The following is a 17,903-nucleotide window of genomic DNA, read 5'->3' on the forward strand; positions in this document are numbered from 1 at the left end:
ATGGATCCAAGGACCCTAAAACAGGGAGGACCGGAGCAGCTTAGTGTTCCTGAGTTTAAGGTGGCAGTGACGAAAAGAGCAACTGATAATTTATCTGTTTACACAATGGAGTTGTTGACCATACTATTAGCTGCAGAGTGGGTGGAGGAGGTGAGGCCAGACAGGGTAGTCATCTGCTCTGACTCCTGTGCAGCACTGATGAGATTAAATTCATGTGTCTCAGGGCAGACAGGATGTATTGTATGAGGTTTTGCAGTGCTTGTATAGAGTGAAACAGATGGTGTATTTGTGATGTTCCTCTGGGTACCAGCTCACGTGGGAGTAGAGGGGAATGAGGATGTGGATATTATCGCCAAGCAGGCTCTTAAACATCCTAATGTTGAGATGGAATTGTCAATCAGTAAAAAAGAAGCCAAGGGGTTAATAAGAACAGTGGGTAAAAATAAGTGGCAAGAGTTGTGGAACAGGGAGAGTAAGGGAAGACACCTGTATAAAATCCAGGAAAAGGTGGGGGCAAGGAGGTCCTCAGGCCGAGAGAGAAAGGAGGAAAGTGTAGTCACTGGAACACACAAGGCTAAATAGAACATTGAAATTGGTGGGGAAACATCCGACTGGGAGGTGTGATCATTGTTAGGAGGAGATGGAGACATGTGAAACATGTTCTATTTCAGTGCCAGAAATATGTGAGAGAAAGGGAGCGATTGTTATTCGATTTGAGGAGTAATGGGGTTGAAGAGTCAGGATTAAGTGAACCTGCTGGGGAAATCTTCAGCGGATGTAATATTTCATTATGTATGTCGTTTCCTTAGGGAGACGAGATCATTGGGTAGGATTTATCCTCTGGGTACCAGCTCACTGTTTCTGGTCCACACTCCAGTCCAATTGGTGGCAGTAATGCACCTTAAAGTTGGTTGCCAACTGCGACATAAAATCCACAGAAAAATAATTAGTCAGGGCTTTCGTTGACGTCACATCCAGTTTCTTCCCAGCCGGATAAAATAACATAACTCATCTTCGAATAAACTATGAAATAAGAGGGTATGAAACATTCATCAATGTAATCAAGCCAAACTATCTGGCAGGATACTGGTTGATAGCAATAAAATATCAGTTCTTAGCTAGTTCTAACGTCACAGCTAGCTAACTGTTAGTTTGCCATTGCATTGGCAAGCTATAGCCGCAGTTCAACCAAGGTTGAGAAGGTGGCTAGGATTTCGGTCAGCTACATTCTTCTCTGCGGTAAAGTTATCTTGCCACTAACAGTGTTGCTTTTGCAATGTTTGGAAGGAATACACTCCCAGAATTCAGACACATCCGGACAGAGAGCAACAACAGCTGCATTCAGTGAGCAGCCACAGGATAACGTCACGTCGTATCATACCAGTTGAATGCGTGACTTGTACTGAACTATATGAATATAGGCCCCCGTCGCCAGTTGTCCTCTGCAGTTATCTGTAAGTATTGTATTTCTACACTGAACAAATATAAACGTAACACGTAAAGTGTTGGCCCCATGTTTCATGAGCTGAAATAAAAGATCCCAGAAATGTTCCATATGCACAAAAAGTTTGTTTCTCTCAAATGTTGTGCACATATTTGTTTAAATCTGTGATAGTGAGCATTTTTCCTTTTATCAAGATAATCCCTCCACCTGACAGGTGTGGCATATCGAGAAACTGATTGAATGGTATGGTCATTACACATATGCACCTTGTGTTGGGGACAATAAAAGGCCCCTCTAAAATGTGCCATTTTGTTACATAACACAATGCTAGAGGGAGAGTGCAATTGGCATGCTGACTGCAGGAATGTCCACCAGAACTGTTGCCAGAGAATTTAATATTCATTTCTCTACCATAAGCTGCCTCCAATGTCGTTTTAGAGAATTTGGCAGTAGGTCTAACCGAAATCACAACCACAGACCACGTGTATGTAGTTGTGTGGGTTAGCAGTTTGCTGATGTGCCCCATAGTGGCGATGGGGTTATGGGTAGGCATAAACTACTAACACAATTGCATTTTATCAATGGCAATTTGAATGCACAGAGAAAGCTTGACAAGATCGTGCCATTCATCCACCGCCATCACCTCATGTTTCAGCAGGGTAATGCACAGCCCAATGTTGCAAGTATCTGTATGCAATTCCTTGTCCTAGTTCTTTCATGGCCTGCATACTCCTAGACATGTCACCCATTGAGCTTATTTGGGATGCTCAGGATCTATGTATACGACGGCGTGTTCCAGTTCCAGCCAATATCCAGCAACTTTGCACAGCCATTGAAGAGAAGTGGGACAATATTCCACAGGCCACAATCAACAGCCTGAACAACTCTATATGAAGGAGATGTGTCGCGCTGCAGATGGTGGTCACACCAGATACTGACTCGTTTTCTGATCCACGCCCTTTTTTTTTCTTCATTAAAGGTATTTGCGACCAACAGATGCATATCTGTACTCCCAGTCATGTGAAATCCTTAGATTAGGGCCTAATGAATTTATTTCAATTGACTGATTTCGTTATATAAACTGTAGCTCTGTAAAATCTTTGAAATTGTTGCATATATATTTTTGTTCAGTGCCACAACAAATTGCTTTGAGACTGCTCTCTAAGTTGATGTCTGCCACCTCTTGCTTTTTTCCCCCAGTGTCTTAGCGCCCTGTTTGCCCAGGCCGTTTTCTAATGTGCTACATAAAAATAGACAAACACATTTAATTTTTACCTTTTCTGTCGGCATGTGAAGACCCGAGGAGTTCATATACTGTCAGGATCCAGTGAACCATGCACAGAACTCCACTGCCATTCTGGAGATGGGACATAGTTGTTGGAAGGTATGTCAAACCGTAGTGGATAGACCCTCTCGCTCTCACTCAATCTGTGTGTGGCTTTATATTCTGCTAGTACATTGACTAGTCAGTCAAAAACAGATGGGCAAACTGACACGTTTGATCATTGTTTCAATTTTTGGTATTCCGTCAATTTCTGTGTGGGAACTTTGTGTGATTTCATCTGTTATTCAACTCAATCACCACCTTTGTTTAGTTTGGAGGGCAGGTGCGCAAAGATGTGAATCACACACCAGTCATCTGCACGACATTGAGTGTGCTGGACCCAGGGAGTTCCTGAGAGGGAATGAGCCGTGCATCAAGTAAGGGAGAATCTAGCTGCTGTACTTGACTGCAGTTTCTGACAAGCTCATCAGTCATTGTTTGTTGTTACATGATGATAGTCATTCCCAGTTTACGGTACTGAGACACCTGCCTGACTTCATCATTCAACAGATTTGAAATACCTGCTTGGAGGTCAATGCTATATATCAGAGCTGTTCAATTCTGGTTCATGAGGGCCGAAACACTTGAAGTCGGAAGTTTACATACATTTGAAGCCAAATACATTTAAACTCAGTTTTTCACAATTCCTGATATTTAATCATAGTTAAAATTCCCTGTTTTAGGCCAGTTAGGATCACCACTTTATTTTAAGAATGTGAAATGTCAGAATAATAGTAGAGAGAGTGATTTATTTCAGCTTGTATTTCTTTCATCACATTCCCAGTGGGTCAGAAATTTACATACACTCAATTAATGTGTGGTAGCATTGACTTTAAATTGTTTCACTCGGGTCAAATGTTTCGGGTAGCCTTCCACAAGCTTCCCACAATAAGTTGGGTGAATTTTGGCCCATTCCTTCTGACAGAGCTGGTGTAACTGAGTCAGGTTTGTAGGCCTCCTTGCTCGCACACACTTTTTCAGTTCTGCCCACAAATGTTCTATAGGATTTAGGTCAGGGCCACTACAATACCTTGACTTTGCTGTCCTTAAGCCATTTTGCCACAACTTTGGAAGTATGCTTGGGATCATTGTCCATTTGGAAGACCCATTTGCAACCAAGCTTTAACTTCCTGACTGATGTCTTGATGTTGCTTCAATATATCCTCACAATTGTCCTGCCTCATGATGCCATCTATTTTGTGAAGTGCACCAGTCCCTTTTGCAGTAAAGCACCCCCACAACATGATGCTGCCACCCCTGTGCTTTACGGTTGGGATGGTGTTCTTCGGCTTGCAAGCCTCCCTATTTTTCCTCCGAACATAACGATGGTCATTATGGCCAACAGTTCTATTTTTGTTTCATCAGACCAGAGGACATTTCTCCAAAAAGTACGATCTTTGTTCCCATGTACAGTTGCAAACCATAGTCTGGCTTTTTTTGTGGCGGTTTTGGAGCAGTGGCTTCTTCCTTGCTGAGCGGCCTTTCAGGTTATGTCAATATAGGACTCGTTTTACTGTGGATATAGATACTTTTGTACCTGTTTCCTCCAGCATCTTCACAAGGTCCTTTGCTGTTGTTCTGGGATTGATTTGCACTTTTTGCACCAAAGTACATTCACCTCTAGGAGACAGAACACGTCTCCTTCCTGAGCAGTATGATGGCTACGTGGTCCCATGGTGTTTATACTTGCGTACCATTGTTTGTACAGATGAACGTGGTACCTTCAGGTGTTTGGAAATTGCTCCCAAAGAGGTCTTGGCCGATTTTAATTTTTTTTAAATTTACATTTATGTCATTTAGCTTATTTTTATTTTATTTTTTATTTTTCCTCCATGATGTCAAGCAAAGAGGTACTGAGTTTGAAGGTAAGCCTTGAAATACATCCACAGGTACACCTCCAATTGACTGAAATTATGTAAATTACCCTATCAGAAGCTTCTAAAGCCATGACAGTCAACTTAGTGTATGTAAACTTCTGACCCACTGGTATTGTTACAGTAAATTAAGTGAAATAATCTGTAAACAATTGTTGGAAAAATGACTTTGTTTACTGTATGTAAACTTCCGACTTCAACTGAATGTTTTTTGTGTCTACCTGGTAGTTAATTGCACTCACCTGGTGTCCCAGGTCAGAATTATTCCCTTATTAGAAGGAGAGGATGTGGTCACTGAATGGTTTGATGAGCATGGAAATGATCCAAACCAATGGTCACCAACCTTTTCTGAGTCAAGATCACTTTGAGTCAAAATGCAAGCCGATCTACTGCTCAGATTTGTAATTTTTTTAATGTAAGCCTATGCAACGTTAACCAATTAAAAACAGTTCTCTAGCAATGAGGTTTGTGCAGTCGGCTATAAGCCCAATAAATTATCTCTGCATATTATCTATGCTTGAATTGCCCGGCCAATTTTGTTCTTAGACCGTTTAGAAATTGTATAGATTTTTTTTTTTTTTGGTATAGGATCACACTGGTAATGGATCATTTCAAATAAAATGTTGGTCACATACACATGGTTAGCAGATGTTAATGCGAGTGTAGCTAAATGCTTGTGCTTTTAGTTCCGACCATGCAGTAATATCTAACAAGTAATCTAAAAATTTCACAACTACCTTACACTTGTGTGTATAAGGAAGGAATAAGAATATGTACATATAAATATATGGATGAGCGATGGCCGAATGGCATAGGCAAGATGCAGTAGATGGTATAGAGTTCAGTATATACATATGAGATGAGTAATGTAGGGTATGTAAACGTTATATAAAGTGGCATTGTTTAAAGTGACTAGTGATACATTTATTACATCCAATTTTTAATTAAGTGGCTAGAGATTTGAGTCAGTATGTTGGCAGCAGCCACTCAATGTTAGTAATGGCTGTTTAACAGTCTGATGGCCTTGAGATAGAAGCTGTTTTTCAGTCTCTCGGTCCCAGCTTTGATGCACCTGTACTGACCTCGCCTTATGGATGATAGAGGGGTGAACAGGCAGTGGCTCGGGTGGTTGTTGTCCTTGATGATCTTTTTGGCCTTCCTGTGACATCGGGGGGTGTAGGTGTCTTGGAGGGCAGGTAGTTTGCCCCCGGTGATGCGTTGTGCAGACCTCACTACCCTCTGGAGAGCCTTGCGGTTATGGGCGGAGCAGTTGCTGTACCAGTCGGTGATACAGCCCGACAGAATGCTCTCGATTGTGCATCTGTAAAAGTTTGAGTGTTTTTGGTGACAAGCCAAATTTCTTCACCCTCCTGAGGTTGTTGCGCCTTCTTCACCACGCTGTCTGTGTGAGTGGACCATTTCAGTTTGTCCGTGATGTGTACTTAAAACTTTCCACCTTCTCCATTACTGTCCCGTCGATGTGCTTAGGGGGGGTGCTCCCTCTACTGTTTCCTGAAGTCTACGATCATCTCCTTTGTTTTGTTGAGTGTGAGGTTGTTTTCCTGACACCACACTCCGAGGGCCCTCACCTCCTCCCTGTAGGCCGTCTCGTCGTTGTTGGTAATCAAGCCTACAACAGTAGTGTCATCTGCAAACTTGATGATTAAGTTGGAGGCGTGCATGGTCACAGTCATTGGTGAACAGGGACTACAGGAGAGGGCTGAGAACGCACCTTTGTGGGGGCCCCACATTGTTGAGGATCAGCGGGGTGGAGATGTTTTTTCCTACCTTCACCACCTGGGGTCGGCCCGTCAAGAAGTCCAGGACCCAGTTGCACAGGGCGGGGTCTCGAGCTTAATGACGAGTTTGGAGGGTACTATGGTGTTAAATGCTGAGCTGTAGTCAATGAACAGCATTCTTACATGGCTATTCCTCTTGTCCAGATGGGTTAGGGCAGTGTGATTGCGTCGTCTGTGGATCTATTGGAGCGGTAAGCAAATTGGAGTGGGTCTAGGGTGTCAGGTAGGGTGGAGGTGATATGATCCTTGACTTGTCTCTCAAAGCACTTCATGATGACGGAAGTGAGTGCTACGGGGCGATAGTTGTTTAGCTCAGTTACCTTAGCTTTCTTGGGAACAGGAACAATGGTGGCCCTCTTGAAGCATGTGGGAACAGCAGACTGGGATAGGGATGGATTGAATATGTCCGTAAACACACCAGCCAGCTGGTCTGCGCATGCTCTGAGGCTAGGGAGGCTCTCTGGGCCGGCTAGGGATGCTCTCTGGGCCGGCAGCCTTGCGAGGGTTAGCACGTTTAAATGTTTTACTCACGTTGGCTGTGGTGAAGGAGAGTCTGCAGGTTTTGGTAGCGGGCCGTGTCGGTGGCACTGTATTGTCCTCAAAGCGAGCGAAGAAGTTGTTTAGTTTGCTCTAGGAGCAAGACATCTGGGTCCGCGACGGGGCTGGTTTTCTTTTTGTGGTCCGTGATTGACTGTAGACCCTGCCACATTCCTCTCGTGTCTGAGCCGTTGAATTGCGTCTCTACTTTCTCTATACTGATGCTTAGCTTGTTTGATTGCCTTGTGGAGGGAATAGCTACACTATTTGTATTCGGTCATGTTTCCGGTCGCCTTGCCCTGATTAAAAGCAGTGGTTCGCACTTTCAGTTTTGCGCGAATGCTGCCATCAATCCACGGTTTTTGGTTGGGGAAGGTTTTAATAGTTGCTGTTGGTACAACATCACCGATGCACTTGCTAATAAACTCGCTCCCCGAATCAGCGTATACATCAATGTTGTTGTTCGACGCTATCCAGAACATATCCCAGTCCACGTGATCGAAGCAATCTTGAAGTGTGGAATCAGATTGGTCGGACCAGTGTTGAACAGACCTGAGCATGGGCGTTTCCTGTTTTAGTTTCTGTCTATAGGCTGGGAGCAACAAAATGGAGTCGTGGTCAGATTTGCCGAAAGGAGGGCGAGGGATGGCTTTGTCTGCGTCGCGGAAGTTAGAGTAACAATGATTTGTTGGTAGAGCATGGTGTTTGCAACACCAGGGTTGTGGGTTCGATTCCCACGGGGGGCCAGCACAGAAAAATAATGTATTAAATGAAATGAAATGTATGCATTCACTACTGTAAGTCGCTCTGGATAAGGGCGTCTGCTAAATGACTAAAATGTAATGTAAAAATGATCCAGAATTTGTGATTATAATCGAAGAGAATTCTCTTGGTAGATAATGCGGTCGGCATTTGATTGTAAGGAATTCTAGGTCAGGTGAACAAAAGGACTTGAGTTCCTGTATGTTATGATCACACCACGACTCATTAATAAGGCATACACCCCCGCCCTTCTTCTTACCAGAGAGATGTTTGTTTCTGTTGGTGCAATGCGTGAAGAAAGCAGGTGGCTGTACCGACTCCGATAACGTATCCCGAGTGAACCATGTTTCCGTGAAACAGAGAATGTTACAATCTCTCATGTCTCTCTGGAAGGCAACCCTTGCTCGGATTTTGTCTACCTTGTTGTCAAGAGACTGTACGTTGGCTAGTTCTATACTCGGGAGCGGTGGGCGATGTGGCTGTCTGCGGCGCCGTCGTTTTGGGTTGTCTGTTGGGATCCGATCCATTGTCCTGTGTAGTGGACAAAATAGAGGATCCGCTTCGGGAAGTTCGTATTCCTGGTCGTAATGTTGGTAAGTTGACGTTGCTCTTATATCCAATAGTTCCTCCCAGCTGTGTGTAATGAAACTTAAGATTTCCTGGGGTAACAGTGTAAGAAATAATACACAGTTTCCTAAGAATGCGAACCGGCTATCTCTGTCGGTGCCGGAAGTGTCTGTTGTATTAATTGTGAGGCCCAGCTGAGTGAACATAATATACAGTACCAGTCAAAAGTTTAAACACACCTACTCATTCAAGGGTTTTTCTATATTATTACTATGTTCTACATTGTAGAATAATAGTGAAGACATCACAACTATGAAATAACACATATTGAATCATGCAGTAACCAAAAAGTGTAAAACAAATCAAAATATATTTGAGATTCTTCAAAGTAGCCACCCTTTGCCTTGATGACAACTTTGCACACTCTTGGCATTCTCTCAACCAACTTCATGAGGTAGTCACCTGGAATGGTTTTCAATTAACAGGTGTGCCTTAAGTTAATTTGTGGAATTTCTTTCCTCAATGCGTTTCAGCCAATTAGTTGTGTTGTGACAAGGTAGGGGTGGTATACAGAAGATAATCACCTTTTGGCGAAGTTCGCAGTTTTGAATCCAAAATAGGTAACCTACGTGATTCGTGTAAATCCAATGAGAAAGTGGATCACTTCTGACTGTAAGTGAACAAATGATGCGCGTTTGGAGCAATATTGGCTGTATCTGAAGAGACAACCAACTTGCTAGTTACAGCATCAGCGTGCGCTCTGGAAAGACAGCGGAGAGTGGAAAGGCAGGTTGCCAGTTACAGCAGCGCGTCCCCAGAACGATAACGAAGAGGTAGGTGAGAAGCCTGACCACGGAAACGGGGGTGAGAAGGTGATGAACCGTACTTCATGAGCTGTAACTGAAAAACGGGCTGGCATTTGGAAAGTTTGAGGTGAGGGAGCAAGTGTGTTGGAACAAGAATTGTTAGCGTTGTAAAGTACCTTGCTAGGTGGATCGAATTCTCTGTTAGCTAGCCAGAGAAATGTTGAGCAACATTAGCCAACTTAGCTGATAAAATAATTACATTTACATTACATTTTACATTTTAGTCATTTAGCAGACGCTCTTATCCAGAGCGACTTACATTTCATACATTTTTTTTCAGGGCTGGCCCCCCGTGGGAATTGAGTTTATGGTGTGAAAATTAGCTGGCTAATAAAGTCAGACAGCTAGCTAGCTAACGTTACAACATCAGACGATCTAACGTTAGTAACCTAACCAACTCGCTATAGTATTAACTGGTATACGACTCCTTGTCGTTTCTCAAGTTACGTTAGTTGCTTACTGGACCCTGGCAATCTGTGTGAAATGTTAACTAGCTAACATACTAATGTTTTCCCTCCTACAGTATGTGGTTAATTTTCAGAATGAGAGAATTAGGTGAAAATGAGGCGTCGCTTGTTAAACAAGTGAATTCAGGGATCAAGTGTAGCTGGAGCTGGGCCTGGTTTAAGCTAGATGCCACTATAGAGGCGAAAGGAACACCACACACTTTCCCTCTTTCTCACTTTTTCAATACAGTGGATAAAAAGGGGAATGCCAGGTGTACTCTGTCTGAATGAGATCAATTATGCCTACAAAGTGTATCATGCTCTGCTGGCACATTGTAGAACAGATGTCCACAGGCAAAACGTGTACAATGTAATAACGTGCAGTGTAGCCCAAAGATATTGCTTTTGTTGTGTTGAACTTGACAGTAACACGTGTGTGAGTGAGGGTGGATTATTATAACTTTTTTTTTTATTCAGTGAATGTTATTTTTGCACACATGTAGGCTTGTGCACTTGATCGATGTCTACTATAGTGGCCACTATAATAGAGCAAAAATAGAATGCCTGTTTTGTTTCATTCTATTTCCACTTTAAGATGTTTTTTCCCCAAGTGCAATATTTCGATTGTGTGGGGTCACAAGCGTTCTATGTGTGTATCGTTTTTGCTCAAGACTTGAGTGTCTTTTGCAGTAAAGTCAAGGCAACAAATAACATTGGATTGCTTTCCTGACATTTTTTTAAACTGTGTTATGTTCACGTTAACCACTTATTTTATTTTACACACTGAGACTGATCATATATATCATATTCTTTGTTGTTTAATTAGTTAACCTGCATTTCCCCCCTAGCAGGGATTTATTTTGCATGTTTCAGTGCAACAAAAAAAGGTGTCACCTTTTTGGGCCCTCACCAGTTTGCGTCTCTGCTAAATGCTTCAGAGATCAAGTAACAGACGCATCTCAACATCAACTGTTCATAGGAGACTGGGTGAATCAGGCCTTCATGGTCGAATTGCTGCAAAGAAACCACTACTAAAGGACACCAATAAGAAGAGACTTGCTTGGGCCAAGAAACACAATCAATGGACGTTAGACGGGAGGAAATCTGTCCTTGGTTCTGATGAGTTCAAATTTGAGATTTTTAGTTCCAACCCCTGTGTCTCTGAGACGTGGAGTAGGTGAACGGATGATCTCTGCATGTGTGGATCCCACCTTGAAGCATTGCTGGTGACACTGTCTGTGATTTATTTAGAATTCAAGGCGCACTTAACCAGCTTGGCTACCACAGTATTCTGCAGCAATACGCCATCCCATCTGGTTTGCGCTTAGTGGTACTATCATTTGTTTTTCAACAGGACAATGACCCAAATCACACCTCCAGACTTTGTCAGAGCTATTTGACCAAGGAGAGTGATGGAGTGCTGCATCAGGTGACTTGGCCTCCACAATCAACTAACCTCAACCCAATTGAGATGGTTTGGGATGAGTTGGACTGCAGAGTGAAGGAAAAGCAGCCAACAAGTGCTCAGCAAATGTTGGATCACCTTCACTGTTGAAAAGCATTCCAAATGAAGCTGGTTGAGTGCAAAGCTGCCATCAAGGCAAAGGGTAGCTACTTTGAAGAATCTCAAATATAAAATATATTTTGATTTAACACTTTTGAGGTTACTACATGATTCCATGTGTTATTTAATAGTTTTGATGTCTTCACTATTATTCTACAATGTAGAAAATAGTAAACAAATAAAAACCCTTGAATGAGTAGGTGTGTCCAAACTTTTGACTGGTACTGCATATTTTGTTTACTGAACTGATGGCCTGCGTCTGATGGTCAGTCTGAGGTGGAGGGAGCAGTGTAGGGATTTAAATTTAAAGGTCAAATACATTGCATTTTAACAGTCAGCAATAATCTAATGAATTCAGTTCTACTTAGGCTAAATCTAAGCCTTCCACAACCATAAGACCCACTAATATTTACATTTTATCAAAATAGTTCAACATGCTTTTTATTTTTCTGCAACAATCATTGATCTGACTTTCAAGTCTGTATGGAAAATAATATTTTTCGTTACAAATTTAAATAGAACCATGCGTAACGCATATTCACTAATAATGATGTAATTCTTGTAGCAGGCAGTTATAAAAGTTCTCATCAACAATCTCTCAAGCCCATGTGTAAGATAGTGATTAACCACCTAATCTTTATTTAAAGCTTAGCCAACTTGGATCTATTTAAGTGATTAATGCCCGAGAAGTCGGTGTTGGAGCATATATTGGCACGGGGCGGCAAACCATGGCAATATATATCCTCCAAACACCGGCTTCCCGGGCATTATCACTTTTATACAACGTGTTACCAACATTTTTTTAAATGTAACTTTATTTAACTAGGCAAGTCAGTTAAGAACCGCCTACCGGGGAACAGTGGGTTAACTGCCTTGTTCAGGGGCAGAAAGACAGATTTTTACATTGTCAGCTCGGGGATTCGATCTCGCAACCTTTCGGTTCCTGGTCCAACGTTCTAACCATTGGGCTACCTGCCGCCCCAAATAATGATTGACCTATTTTCTTTGATGTTGTTTTTATGAATTTATTCATACTATTTCATCCTTCCACAAGATATAATGGAAGGTTCGGTTGCCAGAACAACCCAGTTGTTCGTTGTAAATGTTCCATTGCCATACAGGCTGGAAACATTCTTATCCCTTGCTTACTAGCTAGCCAACTATGGCTAACTTAGTCACGTCAAACAGTGCAGCCAGAATAACAACAGTAGCCACATTTGTTTAAGCTGTTTTCTAGTGACATTTTAATTGGATACATCCATAAGAATGAGCTAATGAGGCATGATTTCTCCTGGCATAGAAAATGTGCTCACTCATCAGGACACTGTTGTTCAGAGGAGCTAGACAACAACACAGCTAAAAAGATCACTTCAAACGGAAGCTGGAAAGACCAAACTAGCTGCACTTTGTTTTGTTTGACCTTTTTTTTAATTGACATTTCTTTGTATATATCCATAAAAATGCCAGGTGATTCATGATTTCGACTGGCTGAGAAACGCTTCCTCTCTGTCTCGTCCCGACTCCCGACACGTTGATTACTATGGGACAGCTGGAGATCGAATTTGAATATTGAAACGTTGCAAATGTTGGAGAGACAGACAGTAGGGTTTATACTAATCTCCGCTATTGAAAACTAAATGTTAGTCTAAAAGAAATGTGAGATAATGTCAAGATGCTTTTTATAGTGGAGATCAAGTTCTTAAATTGCCTGGCTGGGCTGATGAGACAGTGGATTGCGCAGTCAGATGGAACAGAGTAAATAGGCATTTTTAACATCATAGATTTAGCCAGTGGTAACTTGTGGAATAGATACTGGCTGGAATGCGGTTTAACCAATCAGCATTCAGGATTAGAACCACCTGTTGTATAATTGCTAGCTAACAAGATTGAACAGTTGAATTGTTATGAACACACATCTCTTCTGTTTGAAAAGCCTGTCCACTTTGTTCAGATGTTGAAATCAAGTGGCCTACCTTATTTCTCAGAATGAGAATGAGTTGCCAATTCCTAAAATAATTGTTTTATGCCTATTGCACATTTATAAAACAGACTAGACGGCTAGTATAACAGTCTTTGGCTAAAATGCTGCTAGCAGTACGTGGTACCCCAAGGACAAACTGAGCATTCATTTCCCAGAATCAATGTTCATTGATACTCTTGTTTTAGTAGTGTCTGCTCTGCATGCAATTTGAGGAGTTGAGACACAAGGGTATTGTTAGAAAAGTTGTCTATTACAGTAAAATAATGTCTCAATGTGTTTCGATTCTGTTGGACCAAACCTCAAATGCAAATAATGAGTTGAAACCGCTTGTCAGAGAGGAAGACGTGATCTCTCAACTTTGTTGGTGTGAGAGACAGGTCGATGGGTTGGTGTGTAAACCATAGAGGAAAAGGCGACGCAAGAGGTTTCACTCTTGCTAAAATCTGTCCAAAATAAACCCAATGCGTTTCTATGGGCTTATCTTGGACCTGAGCTTGTCGCCTGCCTTCCCACCTTTGGGACAACGACTCCCATTGTTAGGGCCGAGACGGGCATCTCTTCATTATATACAGCTCTGTGGTAAATGAGAGTTCCACACAGCACAGAGGAGCGAAGGAGATGAGACCAAAAAATACAACATGAGAACAAACACTCATAAAAACGAAGAACAATAACCTTGCGATACAGGCATTTGGAATATCGCGCAAAAACATACATTAGAATTAATTCCATATATCGCCTAGCCCCAGAGCAGCGGTGAGGTTGCCTCTCACCTGACTCAGTCCCTCCACTCTCCCTCTGCTGAGAAAAGGGGAGACAGTCTTCTGGCTTATGGCGAAACTCAAGCCGCACTGCATTATTTCTACCTCATGCACCAATTCATGTTGTTAATCCTATGACCAGAGAAGGTGAAATATTCAAAAAGACACAAGCCACAAATAATAACAAAGAAAGCTTATCAGAACACTTTACTATGCTCATTCATTGCAGCTGCAGTGCTGGTTGTAGCGTGAGTGGAAGTAGGAGAACGCGCATTATATGGCTTATAAAAGTGTTTTTGTAAGTTTTGACAGTGCTGAATAACAACTTTAAACAAAGTTACTCAAAAACAGCAGCTCTTTGCTGTATATTCATTGAGTCTCTCTCTAGTCATGGTTTTGAAATCTCACAGTATCGACTTTGCTGTGCGTTTTGAGGTTTCTTTTTACAGTCTATGGCTCAAGAAATCTGTCCAGACATGGTGATCTGAGCTGTATGCCTATAGGTATGCCTATAGGCGCACATGATTTGCTCTCTGGTTAGGCGAAATTCTACCTTCAGACACATGAAATGGTTCAAAATGGGAACACTTTGCCTTCCCGGCGCTAGGAACGCAAGGCTTTATTGTTGGGTTTTTTACAGAAATGTTTGGTGATCGACTAGGAATGCCTTGGAGATCGACCAGTCGATCACGCTCTAACGGTTTGTGACCACTGATCTAAACCATATGCCAAGGTTGTCTCAATCGCCAGATCTCAACCTAATTTAACCCCTTATGGGAGATTCTGGACCGGCGTCTGAGACAGCGTTTTCCATCAACAAAATACCAAATGATAGAATTTCTCGTGGAAGAAAGGTGTTGCATCCCTCTGAGTTCAAGACACTTGGCACATTGACACTGTTCTGGCACCTCGTGGTGGCTCAACACACTAAGACACTTTATGCTGGTGTTTCCTTTATTTTGGCAGTACATTTACTTGGCCTGGAAATGGAAGTTGTTTCAGAAGCTAACATACTTTTGTGTATATAGTATATGTGGACACCCCTTGAAATTAGTGTATTCGGCTATTTCCAACCACACCCGTTGCTGACGTGTATAAAATCGAGCGTACAGCTATGCAATCTCCATAGACAAACATTGGCAGTAGAATGGACTTACTGAAGAGCTCAGTGATCTTTAACGTGGCACCGTCATAGGATGCCACCCTTCCAACAAGTCAGTTTGCCAAATTTCTGCCCTGCTATAGCTGCCCCGGTCAACTGTAAGTGCTGTTATTGTGAAGTGGAAACATCTAGGAGCAACAACGGCTCAGCCGCGAAGTGGTAGGCCACACAATCTCACAGAATGGTACCGTTGAAGTGTGTAGCACGTAAAAATCATCTGGCCTCGGTTGCAATGCTCACTAACGAGTTCCAAACTGCCTCTGGAAGCAATGTCAGCACACGAACTGTTCGTCGGGAGCTTCATGAAAGGGGTTTCCATGGCTGAGCAGCCGCACACAAGCCTAAGAACGTCATGCGCAATGTCAAACGTCAGCTGGAGTGGTGTAAAGCTCGCTGCCATTGGACTCTGGAGCAGTTGAAATGTGTTATCTGGAGTGATGAATCACGCTACACCATCTGGCAGTCTGACAGACAAATCTGGGAAATCGTAACGTAAATCTGGGAAATCTTAACGCTACAGCATATAATGACATTCTGGACGATTCTGTGCTTCCAACTTTGTGGCAACAGTTTGGTTCCATTCAGCCAGATGGTTCCATTGTGCACAAAGCGAGGTCCATACAGAAATGGTTTGTCGATCGGTGTGGAAGAACTTGACTGGCCTGCACAGAGCCCTGACCTCAACTCCATTGACTACCTTCGGGATGAATTGGAACGTCGACTGCGGGCCAGGCATAATTGCCCAACATCACTAAAGCTCTTGTGGCTGAATGGAAGCAAGTCCCCGCTGCAATGTTCCAACATCTAGTGGAAAGCGTTCCCAGATCAGTGAAGGTTGTTACAGCAGCAAAGGGGGGACCAACTCCATATTAATTCACATGATTTTGGAATGAGATGTTTGACGAGCATGACTTTTGGTCATGTGGTGTAGCTTTCACCACTAGAGAAGTATTTACAAACCAATATATGAATGGCATTGGAAGTTCATAATAATGTGCCCAATAGGAGACCTTTTACATCACTTTTAATGGGCTCACCTGGCCATTCCTTCCTGTTATTGACACCTCTGCCTTGTGATTTCAGATACACTGGCCACTATTTCATCACTCTGCTGTATTCCTTCTTCCTGGGGTGCTTTGGAGTGGACCAGTTCTGCCTGGGGCACACAGGCACAGCTGTGGGCAAGCTGCTGACCCTAGGAGGCCTGGGCATCCGGTGGTTCGTGGACTTCATCATCACCGGAGGCCTGATGCCTAGTGACAACAGCAACTGGTGCACCTTCTACTGAGACCAGCGAGCATGGGTTGAAGACCTTTCAAGGTGGGTTTACATTGCAGAGATGCGGGCCGAATATTTACCATTTGTTTATTTGTGAATTACAGTTTTGAGCAGTTTGACCAGGTATCGGATGCCTTTCTATCCGATTCTCCTAGAGAATCTTGTCACCTGACATGCTATCACTTTGTTTGCGCATGCCACAGATGACCATTAATCGCACCATAATAAACAACGTGTCGGCCGTTAACGCAATTTCCTCAGTCTTTTCTCTCACCGTGGGAAAACGAGAAGTATGAGCAAAGGATGTGTGGACCAGGGGCATGGTTGAGTGGCTGGCATGTTCGATATCATTTGCCTTCAGTAGGCTGCTATAGATTTCTGTGCTTTGTTTTGAAAGACTTGGGTCTAAAGGTTAGACCACTGAACTGTTTAAGCAAAGGAAATGGTTTGCTATGTTGTCTATATGAAAGCTTCAATCTATATGTTTCATTATGAGATTGTTTGCGTGCACAAACTACACAATAGCTGAGATGTTACGATGTCTGAGGGCAATTTCACAACACGTTTACTTGAAGAACAGTGCAGATGCAGTTTGTTAACAGGATGACCGCACAAACAGCACACACTGGCATTCTGTTATCAGACTTTTCACCGGCACTGCTCTTCAAATAAATGTTTTTGTAAAATTGTCAGTGGAACTTGTTAAAAGTAGTCATTGTGCATATAGTTGTATGGTTTGTTGAACTTCGCAATCATTGGTTTTTGTTTTGACATTTTAAAGTGAAAAATCCAAGTCCCCCGAATCATTCTGTTACCATGGAATTGCCCATGACCATATGATGAAAATTGTAAAAAAAAAAATATATATGTTCTAGCCGATCACTGAAGCTTTGCAATGATGTTATAAAGAATACATCTTAGCTGTTCCCCTTTCATCATACTACTACATGTTGATCATCTCTCTGCGCAGTCCTTTTTTAATTAAAATGTTTACATCTGATGTATACTAAAAGTACATAATATTGGATGTTGGCGTTTGGACCCTTCCATAGTGCTGGTTGCATTAGCCTACAGGGGTCACACCTACATATACCGTTCACATTGCATACATGTCATTCCAAATGTAGTTCTGTTGTGTTCATTTGAAAACAACTTCCTGAACCAGAGGTTAAAGACACATTAGGACCCTATGTGTAATGCTGTTCATATCTACCCTCAATAATTCAATGATTTGTTTTATATTTCTTTGTTATGCATGGGTATGTTTGTCCTTATTTATACTTTAACAGAAATATAACAACATGCAACAATTTCAAAGATTCTTACTGAGTTACAGTTCATATGAGGAAATCAGTCAATTGAAATAAATTCATTAGGTCCCAATCTATGGATTACGTATGACTGGGCAGGGGTGCAGCCATGGGTGAGCCTTGGAGGACATGGGCCCACCCACTTGGCAGCCAGGCCCAGCCACAAAAGGCCTTTATTACAGACAGAAATACTCCTCAGCACCCCCACCCCCACTCAGACGATCCCCC

General features: G+C 42.5%; 1 pseudogene; it reads left to right on the forward strand.

The window, feature by feature from the left end:
* LOC115164044 (TM2 domain-containing protein 2-like) overlaps positions 1–17,903 on the forward strand; it is a 23,226-nt pseudogene continuing 5,323 nt past the window's right edge.

Source organism: Salmo trutta, chromosome 27 (genome assembly GCF_901001165.1).
Source record: "Salmo trutta chromosome 27, fSalTru1.1, whole genome shotgun sequence".
Classification (NCBI taxonomy): domain Eukaryota; kingdom Metazoa; phylum Chordata; class Actinopteri; order Salmoniformes; family Salmonidae; genus Salmo; species Salmo trutta.